Raw genomic sequence first — 20191 nt, 5'->3', positions numbered from 1 at the left:
AAAACACTCTCATCACTCACATACTCATATGGAAATATACCCTTCTGATTGACTAAATAAAATTCACGATCATCAGGAAAGTATTTCCTCATTATCCTGAGTTTCTCTGGCTTTAGGTAAGATGCACACTTTTCTAGCGAGCACGATAAAAAATTAAATGAATCTATAAATCGGAAATTTATGTAGCAGTGCCGGTCTCTATGTGTTACTTGAATGCTCTTCGTGAAAGATTTGTATTTCTCCATATTCGATGTTAATATAAAAACGCGGCCTGGGTTTAATTTAGTTTCCCTCCTCCCGTTCTCATTCACTATTTGCTCGCAAATATTTGTAATTACGAAATGACTATCATAATTGGACAGATTGTGGAATACGACAGGCACTGTAAACTGAGGTCTGTAGTTTACATTGCAGCTAGCATGCGCTGCACTGCGGTACTCACCTGTAAAATGGCAATGGTCACGATGCTTCACATCTCCTGCCTCAAAGGCTTCCTTACAAATATGACAAATCTTTGCAGAGCGAAAGGCTATTGGCAGAGACTCGTATGGTTCTTCTCTCAGCGAGCTGCATCATATTACCGTGTTATTTGCTAGTAATGTTATCAGATAATGTCCCTCCATATCCTCAGAGAGAGGCTTTTTTTTCTTTTCCCACCCTGCAGTATCATGCATTCACTTTATGCGTTCACATAACATCAGCTGTTGGACGATGACAATGACCGCCAGCCCGAAAGCAAGGGCAATGATGCAACTGGTACGCCAGATGGTTGAGAACATGAAAAAACGGTACGTCCCGCCAGCCTCGATCACATGCGCAGATGTTCACTATGACCTTTCGCAATGAAAAAAAAATTTTTTTGCCAGCCGACTTCGTCTTCTTCTTTTCCTTTTACACAGGTGGTGTTTAAAGCCCCCTCCTGGACAGCTGCGAACCTCCTTCTGTTGCTAACATTGCTATTATTGTCATACCGCATCCTCTACATCCATATTTTTTGCTTTTACGTAATAACTTCTGCTTTGAAAAAAAAATAGCAAATAAAATGAGATGCTTGTAGAGAACTGCTATCAGTCTACGTTTCACCGAGGTGGCTGCTCCTTTTATCCTCCTCCTCTTATCATCGCCATTATAGTCTATAGAGAGAGAGAGAGAGAGAGAGACATTACCTGTTTATCAGGTAAGAGAAGTCGGTGATGGATGGAGATTTACAATGATACTAGCAACATTAAACGAAATTAGACGATACCTTCATCAATTTTTTTTTCCTTCTCACATCATGACAGAATGAAGATAGCTTTCGTAGACCTGCAAGGTTTCAAAGACGATGCAAATAATTTTGTGCCTAAACAAGCTGCTGCTATCCTCGTGGACGGCAACCAAGTTATTGCAGAGCAGTTTGTCACTATCGCACAAGTTTTAGCATTCAGCACCTTATCAGAGAAAACTCAGAGGATAAACTCGTGGGTGACACGCAATCACCTTCATCAGCAGTGGGGAATGGATGGAGTGTCACTACTTACTGCGAGAAATACGCTGTGGGAGTTGTGCAAATCTAGTGACTACATTATGGTAATGGGTCTAGAAAAAGCAGATTGGACGACGACTTTATTGGGCACAGATCATGGCAGAGTAGTTAACATGCAATCTCTGGACTGTCCATCATTGAAAATGCTGAAAAAATCTTTCAATATTGCTGATGAAGAAAATGATCGATGTTTAGCAAAGACTAATGTACGATTAATTATACGATGGTATTTTGAAAATAAAACGTCTTCCTAAAATACGTGTTATCTTTCTTTTTTCTTTTTCCCTTGCTCCTCTTTCTCCTCCTCGTGTCTCCGCCCTCTTCCAGCTCCATATAAGCAATAATTTCTATCACAACTGTGTCATTTCGAAAAGCACATTGCCTTCAGTATGTAGCAAGTTAGAATAAAAAAAGAAGATGCAAGCTGCCATTGCTGATGAGCTTCACCGTCCTGCTCGCCGAACGTACTCCAGGCGGTCAGTTATCACGAAAGGACTTGATGATCTCCATCAAGCAGACTTAGTCGATATGATTGCATATTCTAAATGGAATTCTGGGTATAAGTATTTGATAACAGTAATTGACGTTTATTCAAAATATGCATGGGTCGCTGCTCTAAAGACTAAAACTGGAATTGCAGTTGCAAACGGACTTAAAAATATATATATATATATATATATATATATATATAAAGTAAGCGGGCCCCAGTAAATTTACAAACTGATCAAGGAAAAGAATTCTACAATACTAGTTTTAAAAAGTTAATGCAGAAACTCAGAATTAATCACTACTCCACTTTTTCAAATATGAAAGCTTCCGTAGTTGAACGCTTTAACAGAATTCTCAAGAGTCTTATGTTCCGAAAATTTACTGCTCAGGGCTCCTACAAATGGATTAACACTGTACAAGATCTGGTCAAACAGTATAATCACATGACACACAGCGATTAAAATGCGACCAGTGGATGTAAAAGATAATAGTCTTCTATCTACTGTGTATAACAAAATTAAAATGATTGATCCACGCCAGTCAAAACTCAAAGTTGGTGATTACGTCAGAATTAGTAAACAGAAAACAGTCTTTGACAAAGGGTACACCGCCAATTGGTCCACGGAAATTTTCAAAACACGTAAAGTGCAAGAAACCAATCCGAGAACGTATCTCGTTGAAGATTACAAATCACAGCCCATAGCTGGAGCTTTCTATGTTGAAGAATTACAAAAAACTAAATATCCATCATCATATATTGTGAAGGAAATAATACGTAAGAAAGGAAGATAAGCTTTGGTTAAGTGGCTTGGATTCAGCAATGCACACAACAGCTGGATAAATTTGTAAAAAGAAAATTAAAAAATGCATAGTACATGCTGATTGTGTGTGTGTGTGTGTGTGTGTGTGTGTGTGTGTGTGCTCACGTGCGTAACATCTGCACTGGAGAGCTGCCATAGCAAGCAGCGAGCAGTAGTGATGTCACGGAGCGGTACGGTGCTAAGGACGGTACGTATACGTCCTCAATGTGTTCCAAAATTCCCATAGAATATCTACTTACATCAATAGCGGATGTAGCCACCAGAATGTTGAATGCAAGCATGCAAACGTGAATGTTTTGTGTTTGATGGGCTCCGGATGTCAGTTTGTGGGACGGAGTTCCATGCCCCTGGCAATTGGTCGGTGAATATAGGTATGGTTAATGCTTTTTGTTGATGACGCTAGATTTGTCGCCCCAAGATGTCCTACAAGTGGTCGATTGCGGACAGATCTGGTGATAGAGCAGGCCATGGCAACACGTCAACACTCTGTAAAGTATGAGGGGTACAAGAGCGGTATAAGGACGAGCGTTATCCTCTTGAAAAACACCCCCTGGTATGCTGTTAATGAATGCCAGCACAACAGATCAAATCACCATATTGACCGACATTTTTGCAGTCAGGGTCCGCGGGGACATCAAAAGACTGCTCCTGCTATCGTACGAAATCACACCCTAGATCATAAATCCAGGTGTAGATCCAGAGGGCCTAGCACGTGAAAAGGTTGGTTGTAGGCCCTCAAGTGGACTCCTAACCAACGCACAGCCATCATTGGCACCGAGGCAGAACCAGCTTTCATCAGAAAACACGACATACATCCACCCAACGAGCTCTCGCTTGACACCACTGAAGTCGCAAATGGTAGTGGTTTGGGGCCCGTGGAATGAACACCACATGACGTCAGGCTCGTAGCTGTCCTTGAAATAACCGATTTGTAACAGTTCGTTGTGTCACTGTGGCGCCAACTGATGCTCATATTACTGCTGTAGATGCAGTACAATGCGCCGAGCCATACGCCGAAAACGACAGTCCTCACTCTCGATAGGGCCACGTGGCTGTCCGGAACCCGGCCTTCTTGTGACCGTGCATTCTCGTGACCAGCGCTGTCAGTAGTCATGTACAGTGGCTACATTCCTACCAAGTCCTTCTCAGTACCGCAGAAGGATCTTTCAGTTCTTCGTACTCCTTTTACACGACCTCTTTCAAACTCAGTGAGATTTTGATAATTACGTCTTTCTTACCTTAAATGCATTCTTCACTGACAACAACTCACCACATCCTATCTCAAAGGTAACTAACGCTCATGTCCGTTACATTGTGTAGTTAAAGCAAATCTGATTTGCATCCTACAGCGGCGCTACAACTACCACTCTTATGCGACTGGCACGAAATTCGAATAGGCGCCACCTTTCAGATGTTAAATTCGCCTACCAACTTTCGTTTATTTCGCACAGCTCCTTCTTGATGCAGCGATTTTTTTCCATCACTCTATATGAGGGGTGGCAACGGCCTTGCCGCAGTGGATACACCGGTTCCCGTCAGATCACCGAAGTTAAGCGCTGTCGGGCGTGGCCGGCATTTGGATGGGTGACCATCCGGGCCGCCATGAGCTGTTGCCATTTTTCGGGGTGCACTCAGCCTCGTGATGCCAATTGAGAAGCTACTCGACCGAATAGTAGCGGCTCCGGTCAAAGAAAACCATTATAACGACCGGGAGAGCGGGTGATGACCACACGCCCCTCCAACCCTCATCTGAGGATGATACGGCGGTCGGATGGTCCCGATGGGCCACTTGTGGCCTGAAGACGGAGTGCTATATGAGGATGTGCTGAGAAGTAATCCCTCACATTTTTGTATGTAAATCTCTTAAAGCTTTTTAAGTAAAACGAGCATTAGTACGGTTCCATATCTGCTCATTTGCAGCCATTTGCCGCTAGAGGGCTCCGATTTGCAGCGAGTGACACGTCAGTGTGTAATGTAAATATGTCTGTGCGTGAGAAACAGCGTTCTGTAATCGAGTTTCAAATTCGAAGAGTTCGCCCACACATGGAGCACCTTCTTACGCAAGACAATGACAGACCACACACGAGTGCTACGACATCTGCAACAATCCAATGCCTTTGGTTCTCTGTCATCGATCATCCTCCATTCAGTCCCGACTTGGCCTCATCAGATTTTCGTCTGTTTTCAAAACTTAAAGAGCACCTTCGAGGACTTCACTTCGATAGTGATTAAGCTGTGTAAGAAGAGGTGAGGTTGTGGCTCCGTCAACAAAGTCGAACATTCTACAGTGAGGTGTCAATAAACTGACAGGGTGACAATGTGAGAAATAAATATATATACATGAAAAATAAAGACGTAGAATGTTAATAACTTTTGGTTTATTTTAAAAGCTTTACGAGACCACGTCCTCTTACAAGCCATGTGTGATTTGTTAATAAAGCTTATTACTAACAAGAAAATAGAGGATACAAATAGCAAAGACAAATCTTTGAAAGTTATTTTAAAGATTCCCTGGTCACAATCCATCTCTGACATGATTCACAGACCATGCTGTGGATATCTTCCCCGTAATAATCTAAGCCCCCAAAGCAGCTCCTAGTCGACGGGAACTGCCATCCTTGAAGAGGGAAACTGAACCTGTTGCATCACTGGAAAGAGAGCCCTTACCTTATCGCTGTGTCTATGGGCGTTGGCAGTATCCAGACGGCCACCAACAAATATGCTCCGTGCGCGCATGCCACGTGATGCCTCCACTGACTAATGTCACACCGCCACCGCAAGGGCCACTTTCCAAGAAGATCCAGAGGCTGAGGTGGCAAGTACTTTCCCTGCACACGAATGCGCAAAGAGAATCGGGATTTGTCTGTGATGAGTAAATTCCTCCCTTCATTCATGGTCCAATCTCGACGTTGCTGTTCAGCAATAAAAGTGTTCATCTCTGCCCTACCGTCAATTTGGCACACACTGCCACATTCCTGGTCTATTGATCATCTGCTCTGAGTCTTCGTTACGCAGTTCGTTGAAACTACCTTGTAGACATCGCAGGATTTCGTCGTGCAGCTGACCCCAGGCCTCTGTGCTGTTTCGAGGGTTGACTGACACTGGACCCGCCTGCGTATATTTCTTTCTCTCGGAACCATCAACACAGCCTAGAAATAATTCTGAGTGGTTGGATGAAGATTTGAATGCCGTTCTTCCAGAACACGAGTCCAGTTTCTTAATCGTTGCTTCTCATTAAGCTGTTAGATAACAAAACGTACTAGCGCAGACTTGAGAAAATCACACAGGGAAGTAAACTACATCATCTGTAATTAATATGTCCCTTTTTATAGTTTCTGCTTTAGGGCATAGAACTCACGTTCGAGTGAAAATGACTGCTTTAATGAAGTGTGCATATGTCCTGATGAGGATTGGCGAGTTTTATATGACATGAGGATGTTTAAGGCATAAATTGATTTTTGAAATTTTACTTGGAGGTGGTCTGTAACCTCGAAATTATAAGTGAATAATGGGGTACACACTAATCACATGTGATGTCGATATTGCCTAGCGTGATTCCATGCTTCACATGTAGTACTAACAATGCATAAAACATTGAAACATTTTCATAAAACAACGAAGAGCGTTTTGTAGTGCATTTGCTCATTCTGGTGCATTGCAGTGTAACCTCGCTAGAGCTGTTCCCTTCAAAGCTGCAATCAACAGAATACCTCGAACAGTACGTCACTATTAAATTGTGTAGCATGTTTTGCAGCTTCGAACATATATTTTTATTTCGTTAGATAGATATTTTCTGACTTTGAACAACGGAAAAGATGAAACCTTGAGGTCCTCTCTACAGGTTTTTGACATCGAGATGCAACTTATAGCACTGATAATCTCATCTAGTATGCTTATTTGAGTTTTAAATAAAGCAATGATTCAAGAAAACGTGTACGAAAATTTTAACATTTTAGAAACAGGTCCTACAGTGTTCTTCACCCTTTTCTTCGCTAAATGATATATAACTTACCTTCCTGCGGCGTTTAGAAATATTTGAATTTTAATTATATTACATTACTTGCGTTATCTACGAAACTATCAAATTTCTGGCATGAATACATTCAAATGCCGTTCTAAAGTCCATAAGAGTTTAGTTGAATCAAATCTGCGTGAAATTGTGGAGGTAAAGAAACAGGAAATCAATGGACACGTACAAAATAGGATGAGCACACGCGTCAGAAAAGTAAAACGACTCTTCGCACCACCACATTGCAGATGGCAAGCCACTGAGGATTCATCTGAAAGATAAAACAATAGATCAGCTTCAGCACTACTGTGGAATGGCTATCGAGGATAACATAAATAATTTAGAAAGTGTGAAGAAAACAGTCTTGGTCTCATATCTCAGCACATCTCAACTGACAGAAAACCGATAATTCATTTTGCCCACTGTAACATCATAGATTAAGGGTCGACCTGCGACAGCAATCGCACAACTTGCGTACGGGCTGCTAGACGCCGCCGCGAGCGCCAAGAGTGCATTGCGATCGTAGGCGCACGTGTTGCGTACGGGCCGCGAGGTGCCGCCACGAGCGCAATCGTATGTAAGTGCCGACGGAGTTCGGCCAGCTCTCATTTTGTTGGCATCTCATTTTTGCCTATTCTCTTATTTGCTTAGTTGCTTAGCTCTTATTCGTTTATGGCTCATATTACTGTGCTCTCTTTCAGCCATTCTGATTCTTTTGATTTACTCCCAACTGAGAAATGCTCATTTTGGCATTTCACTTTTGCATATTTCTCATTTTGCTAATAATATGCTCCTTAGCCTTTTACAGTTGAATTGATTAACATAATCTCATGTACTGTTTGTTCATTTCGGCCTGTTCATATTTTGATGTTCTTTAAATACTGTAATAATTATCGGAAGCATTTCTTCCCTTAAAGTTGTGTAAAGTATTCTCGATGTAGGATTTGTTCTGTGACACAGTTGTAAGGTTTTGAATATAAATTATATACGAAACTGTGCTTTAAAAGGAATTTATTTTTTCAGTTTGTACTACATCAGACGACAATTTTGTGATATGAGGGAGAAATTTGAGGGGCGAACCCATGGAAATAGTCTTAAGTGATCCCCTTCAAAAATAAAAATTTGTGTGACACTGAAAGACGCGACACTGTAGGCACCGAAAATTTATACACATCAAATTATACGTCACACCACCTGGACCTAAATCATAATGTAAATTCCGAAGATGAAGTGTCAGGAGTATATTATGAACATAAGAACTTTATTCCTGAAGCGGTTATGGAAGCCATGAAGTGAATTTTTAAAAACATACTTATACCATCGCCGAAAGTGTCTACGTAGATGGACTCAAAATCCACTGCATGTTTCAGTGATATTATCTGGGCAAGAATGCCCAAAAATGTGTTTGTAGGGTTAACTACACTGAAATGTGAGTTTTTGATGCTGAATTAACATTTAATGATGGCAATATTGGGAGAATAAGTGTTCTAACCAATCTTAAAATTACCTCAGGCTGTCATACTGTAAACGGGTTGAAATTATTAAACGAGACGAGACATAGTGTGGCACAGCTTGGAGCTGAGTTCACCACCAAGCAATAAGGTCAACTAGAGGGAAGAAGCTTTTAGAGAAGGAGAGTGGCAAAGATCATGATGCTGACTATGCTCCTGGGTGCTTTTGAGCCTTAATTTTAAAATATGGGAAACGCGATTTTCTCAAAAGACTTTTTTATGCTTTATGTACTTCCCTATCAAGACCTACTTGTGATACCTACATAAAAGTTTATGACATGTTTTATCATAACATACTGTACCTACTGTTTCACAATCATTGCATTTGTTTGATAGCTGTGTTTCTAGGGGCTTACATATACAAATATTCACAATAAAAAATGCCACAAGTAGAAAAATTATATCTGCAGTTTTTTGTATCTCATCTCTTGATTCCGCTTCAGTAGACACAAATAACGTGGATAAGTGATTTGTAAAAATTTTAGATTGGTTCCAGAGTCAAAGGTTCATAATCTTGACTTCCTTAACATTGACAGCGTAGCCCCATCAAACTCACTTTAACACCTTTCTGCACTAAATGTAACAGCAGTATGATGCTACTGCTCGCTTATAAAAATTTAAATTGTATTAAACATGTTTCTGCTCAGTTAGGAGCATATTTCAGCAAATATACTAGCTTATGTACATATTTGCATTTGAGATTGCTACAGAATTAATTCTGAACGACATTCATCTATGTCTGTGTAATACATTCATATGAAATTTTATGATAATATCTACATTTCTGAATTTTATGACGTTGTGTTACAAAATAGAAACAACAGGAACAAATAAAATATTAAGTAATATAACAGACAACGTTGTAAGAAGAGAATTTCTGTGAATTAATATATATTTTCTCAGAGAACTTATCATTATGAAAAAATTATGTTGTTCTGTTTGTGCGATTATGCTGAGAAGTATGTTATCATTCATAAACAGGCCTACAGCATGTTAAAGGGCTGACAGCAATATGTGATTACGGCATTCGTATAACTAAAAATTTCTCTTTATGTTAACAGGTAAGGAAAGGACTGGACACCATCTCACATCATTTGCTTCAGTTAATAGTTCCATTCTAAACATAATATACGTCACATCAGATTCGGAAATACGACGAATGTTATTTATCATGTAACAATGTTTCCTGTGAGACTTATCTGTGATCGTGAATTATTCTCTCGAATATAGACCCTGTCGTTAATCACTTTCATCTTACATTCCATTTAGGAGTGTCCGCTTCACCTTCATACTACACACACAGATACATCTTCTTTTCCAGAGCGATAATTGTTTTAATTTCCTTCTGAGTAATTGCATACTTCATAAATATGCTAGCTGACAACTACAGACAGTATTACGAAGAGAATATTGAGAATATCAATTTATAATTACTACACACACAATATATATATATATATATATATATATATATATATATATATATATATATATATATGTGTGTGTGTGTGTGTGTGTGTGTGTGTGTGTGTGTGTGTGTGTGTGTGTGTGGGTGGGTGGGTGTGTTATCGTGTACGCCAAATATACCAAACAGACGATCGTATCCTACCACTACAGAGTCTGTACCCCGGGTCTCGAAATAACAACGATAGGTGTAGAGTACTCATATCATCCAACAGCCATTTTCGGAACAACTGAAGTATTTCTATTCCATAGTTCGTCAGTATGATACATATAAAATACATCAATAACAAAATATATTCCTCTTTCTCAACTAACTACAAACAATAACTAGTCTAAAGTAACGTTCAACATTAATATTCATAAATATATATAAACAGAATTTTGGAAAAATCTATCACTAATTATCATTGATATGACAACGGTGTCAAATGTAAATGATATTATTTTAGTTACTGACTACGATGTTATTTAAACCAGGAACGAAATCTATGTGATATTTAATGTTGCAGAATTTGCTAGCAGCGTTTCCAAGCATGTATTGTTCATTAGACCATAGAGGTTGACTTTAACAGTGAGCCATCTTATGGAGTTTCAGGCACGAGAAGTCAATTACAAGTGAATATTCTTTAGTAGTGGAGTAAGGCATAACGATTTGCGACTGCGATTTCATTCAGTGGAAGTCACAAGCTAAACATAATTAATCATAGCACTGATTTCTGCATGGACTAGCTCTCATTAAGAAACGTATCATGTAATGTTTAGGATTTAGAAATGTTGTCAGTGAACGACGACATGCTAGCAGTTCATATTATGTTTGTACACTTTCCTTTCAATATTAATTAGGCTATACGAAAATTCAACATTAATATTCCTATAGATGTATAAAAAGAATTATACAAAAATATATCGTCAGCCTCGTATTACTGATGTGGCGATGGCGTCAAATGTAAGTTCCCTTGAAAATTACATTGCTGGTAGTTCTTATTCTTCCAGTTTCAAAGAGTAAGCGATCCTTTTCTATCACTTCTGATTCTTGTTTCTGTCCTTGTTTTCACGAATAACATTCTTGAGACTGGTAGTCATTTAGCTTTCCAATAGACATCCAGGTCAATATCATAAATTATACAACGGGAAGTGAGACACTTGCTCGACAAGTTTATCATATAATTTTTGCTCGGACTGGATATTTATAATCTAATTTTTGCTCAGACTGGATACTTGCCTCTAAAGGTCGCAGTCTTTGTCTTTTTTATGCACATATTCAGTTTATATCCCGAATAGATGTTTTGAACTTAATATACAAATGTCTGGAGTTATCCTGAGAAATAATATGAACTGACTCGTGTAGTACACACTAGTGAGCTTACAGCTTATTCTTATATCATTATCATAAACATAAAATGGTGTAGGGGATGAATATATATCTCAAAATACTTATTGGTTAATGTAGAGTCCTTTTTATAGTAACTTTTCACTATTTTATGTGTAACTTGCTGTCTGTTAGTTTACATGCCGCTACGGATTTGTGCGTTTTCCTCATTAGGAGTATATTAGTCCCTATTCTTTTAGCATATTTATGTGTGTCCTTCCATGTTACGTGCCTATCAGTAACAACACCCAAGAATTGATAGCAGTCTACAAAATTTATCATTGGGTCGTCACACTTAAGAAAGATGTTAATTGATTTAGGTGATTTTCTTGCGTTAAACTGCTGCATCTCGTGTTACTAATGCACTGTTTTCACTGATATATGTGTTTCCATGACTTAAGTATTCTCTCTTCCAGGACCTCTTGAATCGACGGTTCCCGTAACAGAAGTTGCACTTGGATACATGATCAACATTTTACTAACGGTTCAAGGCTTTTATTTACATATAATACACATAGCAGCGACTCCAACACTGACCCTGACAGAATACTGTGCTTCATTAGCTCAAAATTGGAGCACATAATTATGTCTATTCTGTCAGTACTGTTTCATCACATATTATTTTATAGCGACAGCGTTTTTCTTCACACATCACGTAAAGTTTCCTTAAGCTTCATTACTGATCCTGTGAAAAAATATGAGCGATAGTAGTGATAATCTCCAGAAATAGTCTCTCAGAGTTTTTTAATGAATAAGTAATGCGCTGTCTTGTCAGGCGGAATTATGAACGGCTAACTTTTCCTCGGCCATCGGAGGGGTGGAAGCGTTTAGTCCTGAAATTATAGCGGCCGACGCATTTCCCAAACAATACTCTTCCCGAAAGGTAAGATTCTACGTTTAGAGCCTCATGTCAAACTCTTCACATTTTCTGGAGACGAAAATAAACTGGAGTAGCAGAATAGCATTGTCAGTACACTAGATCGAGAACAATGTTCATTTTATAAATCATTAATTATCTACAAATTCTTTGCTGTTGTTTTTAATGTTAAAGTTACATTATTAGAACAGTGTCGTAAAAACAAATAATCATATGCGCAAGTAGTACAGTACTAAAAGTATGCGTATTGAGAAAGGGGACATTCACTGACCTAAGTCGTGAGCCTATTGCCCTTTCTTTTTATGTACATTGAGAAACATATGAAATTACTCGTGCAGAATATGAACTGACTCGTGTTGTACACGCCTGCTGGTAACAAAACAGTAGCATAGAATCTACCAGGACCTTTATTCTTTTACTCATCCTTTATCCCATTCATTCTTAAAATGTGGATATCATTGCGCAACGTTAAGTGTCAAATTAATGACAGTCGTCATATCTGAATTAAGACAATACTTTGTCCTATCCCTCTGTAATATTGCCTAATCATGGTTGTATGTATGAGTTGCCTGAAGATGATACTGTTCGCAGAAAATGACACTCACGAATAGTGACATCAAATAACCCAGAAATAAACGTTTGATCATAAATTTCGAAATTCACATTCGGATCACATGCAATCTGAAACGAACTGTATTCGCTAAAACTTCTTTTAAACGCATGAGTAATACTTCTCCCTTGTATGATCAACCAAAAATACCGACTCGCAGTTAATTAATCATTTAAAATAACGGAAAATTCTTTCAAAGCAACTTCTTCGTATTATACACAATAGTCAATATCGTCAGCCATTTGAAATTCACTACTGTATAAAATTCTCTTCTGCTGTTTTCCATGCGTTGCGGTGATCAACTGTATACGTTCATGGTGCTTCTGCCTGTTTCCTCACTCCATCTGTCCAAATTGCATCAGATGTAGACAAGGTCTTAGTTTATCTCTTGGAATCCAGCAAATAACTTCCTTCTTCCATCTACCATTTGCCCGCTTCCTTACATGTCACAATTACTTCTTCTTCCCCAACCTCTTCCCAATCATGCTTGTGTTTACTTGTCTCTCGCACTAACTCCCAACATGCATAAAGCAACTGCTGAGCAATACACTATTTTAGATTGATTTTCGCATTATAATTCTTCGTTGCACTACCATAAGCCAAAACTTGAAATACACATTGCAGACTTTCATGTACAGACACAACTGAAGCCACTATTTTAATGCATATTTCGGTCACCGAAAGCTGTTGGGAACGTTATTACTCTAACATTTATTTCTGCTCCTACCGATCGAGTCATTGTTTGCAGTTGCGCTAACGAACAAAATCACTGCAACTACGTCCATGATTTCGTTATCAATATGATCTATTTTCTTAACATTACTTTAGCTTCATTATAATTGATTTTCAAGTTTATTTTCACCTTTTTCTATATTTGGTTTTTCCTGTTGCTGCAGAAATGTATCTGCACATAACAATACAGGGTGTATCAAAAAGAATCATCCGATTTAAAAGAACCGTAACTTTTGTAGTAAGATCTTAATGGACCAAACAGCTCAGGTCATCGGTCAAAAGAATCGTAACTATTATGTTATCTGAGATATATGTGTGAACAACGTAATGCTGGACAGAGCAAACTCTCGAGTTTTACATGGTTCCTGTTAGGTAGCAGCAGTATATGCCCACTTCAAGTCTAGTAAAAATTAAATCGGGGCAAGAGAAAGCGTTGTGTGCAGTGCGGGTCAGTAATACCCGTTCAGCATGACTTTCGTACTAGATATGGTGTGGATCCTCCTACAGAAGAGAGCATTTGACGACGGCATGAACAATTCCTAGAAACAGGATCACCGGACGTCCCCGAGTATGTGACACAGACGTCGAACGCATTGGCCAGTTTCACAAGGAAACCGCATAAAAACAGTTCGCCGTGCAGCCCGACAGCTCAACATGCCCCCGATATCCGTCTGGCGTGTGTTGTGTCGAAGTTTACGCATGAAACCATACAAAATATAGCTACTGCAAGCTCTTCGTGAAGGTGACAAACAACAACATGTGAAGTTATATAATTTCGTTCTTGGCAGGATGGAGGATGACAGTTTTCTTCCACGCTTAGTGTTTAGTGACGAGGCAACATTCCATTTAAATGGAAAGGTGAACCGTCATAATGTGAGAATATGGGATACTGGGACACGGAACAACAACACGAAATTGTAAAACGTGAGGTGGATTCTTCAAAATTTAATGTGTTTTGTGCAGTTTCATGGGAGAAGCTGTGTGGTCCATTTTTCTTTGCCGAGAACACTGTTACAGGAAGCACATATCTCGATATGTTTGAGAACTTTCTTTCCCGCAGTTGCAGACTGATTTCAACGATTTCATTGATCAACAGAATGGGGCACAGCCACACTGGCATCTGGAAGTGTGGGAATTTTTAAACCAAAGGATTACTGAACGATGCATCAGTCGCACTGGACCCCCAAATGATTCAGCCTTACATTACTGGTCTCCAGGGTCACCGGACCTGACTGTATGTGACTGTTTCATGTGGGGGTTTATAAATGACTCTGTTTATGTGCCTCCGTTACCAACAACAATGAATAAACCGAGACATCGCATAACAGCACCTGTGGAAGCCGTAACTCAAGACATGTTTGCTGCAATGTGGGAACAATTTGAATACCACGTTGACATACGCCGCGCATCTGAAGGGGACCATACTGAACAGATATGAAAAGGTATGAAAAGAAACTTTTTGAGTTTCCCGTTCATCAAAAAAAAATTCATTGTATATTGTATTGATTCATATTATTTTTCTTTCTTTTCATTACTTAAATATAAGCTATATGTAAACTGAACGAGGTATAAGCCAAAAGTAAATTAACGAGTTGTTTTGTGGCAAGGGTAATGTTTTGACACATCGTTAAATCTCTGTAAGAAACAAAGTAAGAAATATGCTCTTCAGTTTATTAATTCACATATTTTCACCCTTTTGTTCGGGAAGTGGTACCGCACGGACGTATGCTTGGATCCGTCGCATCAGCATTGTTAAAAACGTGTATTTAAACCATTTATAATAGAATTGTAAAAAGGTATTAGAAGAGGAATATTTACCCACACAGTTACAAGTTCAGTCCTATATGTTCGTCATTTCACTCGCTGTCGAGATCCTGCATCAAGAGGTTCGGTGGAGACAAGAAAAATTAACGTCGTATCTGGAGGAGCGCTCCTGCGTCGACATTGTCACACTCAAGACTAAACAAAATGCAATTAATGTGAAGGTAATGACTCAGACGTGATAGGCACCTACTGTACTTGGTTTAATTATACTAAAGATACTGTGTTTCATGTGTTTACGAACTTATACACAGATCGACAATTTCAATGGTGCAGTGATCATTAGGTACCGAACAGTACTGCCTTTTCAGTAGTTGCAGGGGCAACAGTCTGGATGATTGACTGATCTGGCCTTGCAACACTAACCAAAACGGCCTTGCTGTGCTGGTAATGCGAACGGCTGAAAGCAAGGGGAAACTACAGCCGTCATTTTTCCCGAGGGCATACAGCTTTACTGTATGGTTAAATGATGATGGCGTCCTCTTGGGTAAAATATTCCGGAGGTAAAATAGTTCCCCATTCGGATCTCCGGGCGGGGACTACTCAAGAGGATGTCGTTATCAGAAGAAAGAAAACTGGCGTTCTACGCATCGGAGCGTGGAATGTCAGATACCTTAACTGGGCAGGTAGGTTAGAAAATTTAAGAAGGGAAATAGATAGGTTAAAGTTAGATATAGTGGGAATCAGTGAAGTTCGGTGGCAGGAGGAACAAGACTTCTGGTCAGGTGACTACAGGGTTATAAAAAAAATCAAATAGGGGTAATGCAGGAGTAGGTTTAATAATGAATAGGAAAATAGGAATGCGGTTAAGCTACTACAAATAGCATAGTGAACGCATTATTGTGGCCAAGATAGATACGAAGCCCACGCCTACCACAGTAGTACAAGTTTATATGCCAACTAGCTCTGCAGATGACGAAGAAATTCAAGAAATGTATGAAGAAATAAAAGAAATTATTCAGATAGTGAAGGGAGACGAAAATTTAATAGTCATGGGTGACTGGAATTCGTCAGTAGGAAAAGGGAGAGAAGGAAACGTGGTAGGTGAATATGGATTGGGGGTAAGAAACGAAAGAGGAAGCCGCCTGGTAGAATTTTGCGCAGAGCACAACTTAATCATAGCTAATACTTGGTTCAAGAATCATAAAAGAAGACTGTATACATGGAAGAAGCCTGTAGATACTGACAGGTTTCAGATAGATTATATAATGGTAACACAGAGATTTAGGAACCAGGTTTTAAATTGTAAGACATTTCCAGGGGCAGATGTGGACTCTGACCACAATCTATTGGTTATGAACTGTAGATTAAAACTGAAGAAACTGCAAAAAGGTGGGAATTTAAGGAGATGGGACCTGGATAAACTGACTAAACCAGAGGTTGTACAGAGTTTCAGAGAGAGCATAAGGGAACAATTGACAAGAATGGGGAACAAATACAGTAGAAGAAGAATGGGTAGCTTTGAGGGATGAAGTAGTGAAGGCAGCAGAGGATCAAGTAGGAAAAAAAACGAGAACTAGTAGAAATCCTTGGGTAACAGAAGAAATATTGAATTTGATTGATGAAAGGAGAAAATATAAAAATGCACTAAATGAAGCAGACAAAAAGGAATACAAACGTCTCAAAAATGAGATCGACAGGAAGTGCAAAATGGCTAAGCAGGGGTGGCTAGAGGACAAATGTAAGGATGTAGAGGCTTATCTCACTAGGGGTCAGATAGATACTGCCTACAGGAAAATTAAAGAGACCTTTGGAGAAAAGAGAACCACTTGTATGAATATCAAGAGATCAGATGGAAACCCAGTTCTAAGCAAAGAAGGGAAAGCAGAAAGGTCCAATATAGACGGTCTATACGAGGGTGATATACTTCAGGACAATATTATGGAAATGGAAGAGGATGTAGATGAAGATGAAATGGGAGATATGATACTGCGTGAAGAGTTTGACAGAGCACTGAGAGACCTGAGTCGAAACAAAGCCCTGGGAGTAGACAACATTCCATTAGAACTACTGACAGCCTTGGGAGAGCCAATCCTGACAAAACTCTACCATGTATGTATGAGACAGGCGAAATACCCTCAGACTTTAAGAAGAATATAATAATTCCAATCCCAAAGAAAGCAGGTGTTGACAGATGTGAAAATTACCGAACTATCAGTTTAATAAGTCACGGCTGCAAAATACTAACGCGAATTCTTTACAAACGAATGGATAAACTGGTAGAAGCCGACCTCGGGGAAGATCAGTTTGGATTCCGTATAAATATCGAAACACTTGAGGCAATACTGACCCTACGACTTATCTTAGAAGAAAGATTAAGGAAAGGCAAACCTACGTTTCTAGCATTTGTAGATTTAGAGAAAGCTTTTGACAATGTTGACTTGAATACTCTCTTTCAAATTCTGAAGGTGGCAGGGGTAAAATACAGGGAGGGAAAGCTATTTACAATTTGTACAGAAACCAGATTGCAGTTATAAGAGTCGAGGGACATCAAAGGGAAGCAGTGTTTGGGAAGGGAGTGAGACAGGGTTGTAGCCTCTCCCCAATGTTATTCAATCTGTATATTGAGCAAGCAGTGAAGCAAACAAAAGAAAAATTCGGAGTAGGTATTAAAATCCATGGAGAAGAAATAAAAACCCTGAGGTTCGCCGATGACATTGTAATTCTGACAGAGACAGCAAAGGACTTGGAAGAGCAGTTGAACGGAATGGATTGTGTCTTGAAAGGAGGATATAAGATTAACATTAAAAAAAGCAAAACGAGGATAATGGAATGTAGTCGAATTAAGTCGGGTGATGCTGAGAGAATTCGATTAGGAAATGAGACACTTAAAGTAGTAAAGGAGTTTCGCTATTTGGGGAGCAAAATAACTGATGATGGTCGAAGTAGAGAGGATATAAAATGTAGACTTGCAACGGCAAGGAAAGCATTTCTGAAGAAGAGAAATTTATTAACATCGAGTATAGATTTAAATGTCAGGAAGTCGTTTCTGAAAGTATTTGTATGGAGTGTAGCCATGTATGGAAGTGAAACATGGACGATAAATATTTTGGACAAGAAGAGAATAGAATCTTTCGAAATGTGGTGCTACAGAAGAATGCTGAGGATTAGATGGGTAGATCAAATAACTAATGAGGAAGTGTTGAATAGGATTGGGGAGAAGAGGAGTTTGTGGCACAACTTGACCAGAAGAAGGGATCGGTTGGTAGGACATGTTCTGAGGCATCAAGTGATCACCAGTTTAGTATTGGAGGGCAGTGTGGAGGGTAGAAATCGTAGAGGGAGACCAAGAGACGAATACACTAAGCAGATTCAGAAGGATGTAGGTTGCAGTAGGTACTGGGAGTTGGAGAGGCTTGCACAGGATAGATAGCGTGTAGAGCTGCATCAAACCAGTCTCAGGACTGAAGACCACAACAATAACTACTACTGGAAGCAGCAGTAAGTAACGCAAATTTTGTTTACTGACCTTAAATGCAATGAGAAATGCAATGGTCTGTTGATATTGGTATCAGTTAAAGTTCACCCAAGACTGTGCACAGATTTATAAATTACCTTCAAAATTTTCTCAACTATCCTTTCCAATCAATTTTTCCAATTATTCATGCAATTATTAATCCATTTCCATATACAAATACCTATTCAGTATGTTTATTAGTTTGAGAAATATAGACGTGCGAAATAGGACTATTCTTTTTTATATACTGTGTACTATATTCTTATAATATTTGCCATATTATTCATTTTGACAAATAAAGACAACCAGCCTTACAAATACATGACATACAAATAACAAGAACAACTATAACTGAAAGCATTTAGGATTACTCCTAGACGCTATCCACTAGAAATGTTACGACTTCCTGTATAATTTATTTGAGCAAGAATATTGCATTAATTTAACATTTTGCGTTAAAAAGTGGTTGTGCATCAGTGTAACAATTATTTTTCCTAGACTTGACTCGTAGCTATATTTTCGAACTACTTTTTTATTTCCTGATGTTCAGGTAAACTTTTTGTTTTTAGATCCATAAGTCGTCTGGCTTGTTTGATGCGGCCCATCACAAATTCCCCTCCTGCGCCAACCTCTTCATCTCAGAGTATCACTTACATCCTACGTCCTCAGTTATATCTACATCTGTATGACTACCCTGCAGTTCACAATTAATTGCTTGTCAGAGGCGTCACTGAACCACTTTCAGTATATTTCTCTGTTGTTCACAGTTAAACAGCGAGTGGTAAATCAGAACATAAATCTTTCCATGTGAGTTCTGATTTTTAATACTTTCTCTGATCTTTTTCGAGGATATTACCCCTCTTTCCCTATAGGTTATCTCTTTTTTTTCTCAGAATTTCGAATATCATGCACCATTTTACACTGTCAAACGCTTTTTCTAGGTCGAAACATCCTGTGAGCGTATCTTTATTTTCCTTCAATCTTTCTTCCATTATCAAATGACTCTCTGGCGCCATTATCCTTCCTAAAGCCTAACTGATCATCATCTAACAGATCGTCAAATTTCTTTTCCAATCTTATGTATTTTATTCCTGTCAACAGCTTGGATGCATCAGCTGTTAAGCTGATTGTGCGATGGGGTTCGCACGTACCTGTCCTTGCTCTCTTCGGAATTGTGGGAATGATATTTTTCCGAAAGTCCGAAAGCACATCAAGAGTCTCATACGTTATACACGTTCTAAACATTTCATGTTGAGAAAAAGTAGTTATCGGAACATAACATGTTCTTTAAGGTTTCACGTAAATCGAATGAGTGAATCTACACAGTGAAGAACTTCCTTTTTTGCGATAAAGAGATTTGCAACAGACGTAGGTTACATAAACAGGTGGTCGGAGAAACTGGCGTCGTGAAATGGTGATGCATCAATAGAAGTCAAGTTTGGTTATTGATTTCTTGTAAATTATTCAAATTCTTATATCACTCATTTGAACAGGAATACGATGTTT

General features: G+C 39.0%; 1 protein-coding gene and 1 pseudogene across 1 annotated transcript in view; one reads left to right on the top strand and one right to left on the bottom strand.

Annotated features, from left to right (window-relative positions):
- LOC126243161 (lachesin-like) overlaps positions 1 to 20191 on the bottom strand; it is a 1186501-nt gene that overhangs the window by 696313 nt on the left and 469997 nt on the right. The gene's annotated exons all lie outside the window — the stretch shown is intronic.
- LOC126210218 (5S ribosomal RNA) lies at positions 4334 to 4451 on the top strand (annotated as a pseudogene).

The sequence above is a fragment of the Schistocerca nitens genome, chromosome 1 (genome assembly GCF_023898315.1).
Source record: "Schistocerca nitens isolate TAMUIC-IGC-003100 chromosome 1, iqSchNite1.1, whole genome shotgun sequence".
Taxonomy (NCBI): domain Eukaryota; kingdom Metazoa; phylum Arthropoda; class Insecta; order Orthoptera; family Acrididae; genus Schistocerca; species Schistocerca nitens.
The sequence above is the reverse complement of the archived record's forward strand: the minus strand, read 5'-3'. Positions and strand labels throughout refer to the sequence as shown.